Raw genomic sequence first — 1507 nt, forward strand, 5'->3', positions numbered from 1 at the left:
ATCAAAATAGCAGCCAGGACAGGGCGGGCCTGTGTTATGTCACCAGGGTGGGGGCTGATTCCTATCAATCTGCAAATACATTCACACTTAGTTGAAAAACTATGCATCTAGGATCAAACATATCAGAGGCTGGGCGGGAGAGGGCCCCGTCTGCGGGCTTCTTCGTTGTGCATCAGTGAGGGCGTGGGGCAGCGGAGGAGCAGCCCGCGGCTGCAGGTGGGCGTCCGCAGGGGCTGGGGGAGCGAGGCCAGTCCCCAGCGGACCTGAGAGATGCTGGCCCATCTGGGAGCCAGGCGGGCAAAGGGCACGGGCCTTCCTGAGGAAAGAGAGATGAGTCCGTGTGAGTCAGGGGCGAGGCCCACAGTTCCCGGTGTCAGCCATGCACCAACGCTCCAGCAGTCATCGGCCTCTGAGACGGTGGGGCAGACGTGCGGAGAGCCGGAAGATGGAGCCTGACGGTAAGGAGAGGGAGGGAGGCGGGGAGAAAAGGACATTTGCCAAAGCCGCGTGCACCAGGCCCTGTGCTGCGTTCTTGGCCTCACCCGTCCCGCTGAAACCTCCAATGACCCACGAGGCCGGCAATAGTGTCCACACTGCCAAGGCGAAGACAGGAGGCTCAGAGAAGGTCCAAGGCAGCAGCTCTGTTTTTTGAGAATGTAAGGAGATTGGGAAGAAATAATGGGCAGGCAGATGCACGGTGGCTGCAGGCTGGGTGGGGGAATGGCCAGTGCCTGCCAATGGGCAAGGGGCTTCGTTGTGGGCTGATGGAAATGTTCCACAGGTAATGATGGTGATGCTTGCGGAGGGTTGTGGAAATACAGAACCATCTCTAAGTGGGTGAACTGTACCATATATGAATCGCATCCCACTAGAACGGTTAAAAGCAAATCGAGACGAGGCACATCGCGTGGCCCCAAGGCCCCTGACGCCTTGCTTGCCCCTCCTGATGGCAGCCTTTAACCTGTGCTTTGCCCCGTGCACGCAAGCCTGTCACCTAGTGAGCTTCCCATTCTTCACTTACCCACCTTCTTCCGTGTGCCAGGTTTCCCTGATCTGCACCCCTGGTCTCACCGGCCACCTCAGCTGAAGCCTCCCATCGCTGGAGCCGGAATAGAGGGGCTGCTGCCCCGGGGCCCTGAGAGCGGAGGGTGTATCCCGGGGAGAGCCCCTCTGCCTGGGCTCAGGGTCACTGCCGTGGCCAGGGCCACTCGCCCCAGCCCGCGCACCCCGTCCTGGTGGTGCGGATTTCATGGGGTACTAGTCTAGAATGCGGCTCTGGGACGTACGATGGGGTTTAAATCCTGGCTCTGCCTCTTACTAGCTGTTACAGGCCAAATGCGTCCCCCACCCCAAATTGCCGTATTAACGTCCTAAGAATGGGACTGTGTTTGGAGGTGGGGTGTTTATAAAGGTAAGTAAGGCAGAGTGAGCTCATTAGGGTGGGCCCTGATGCGACAGGACTCATGTCCTTACAACAAGAGGAAATTTGGACGCAGGCACGTGGGGA

The sequence above is a fragment of the Camelus ferus genome, chromosome 27 (assembly GCF_009834535.1).
Source record: "Camelus ferus isolate YT-003-E chromosome 27, BCGSAC_Cfer_1.0, whole genome shotgun sequence".
NCBI classification, from domain to species: Eukaryota; Metazoa; Chordata; class Mammalia; order Artiodactyla; family Camelidae; genus Camelus; species Camelus ferus.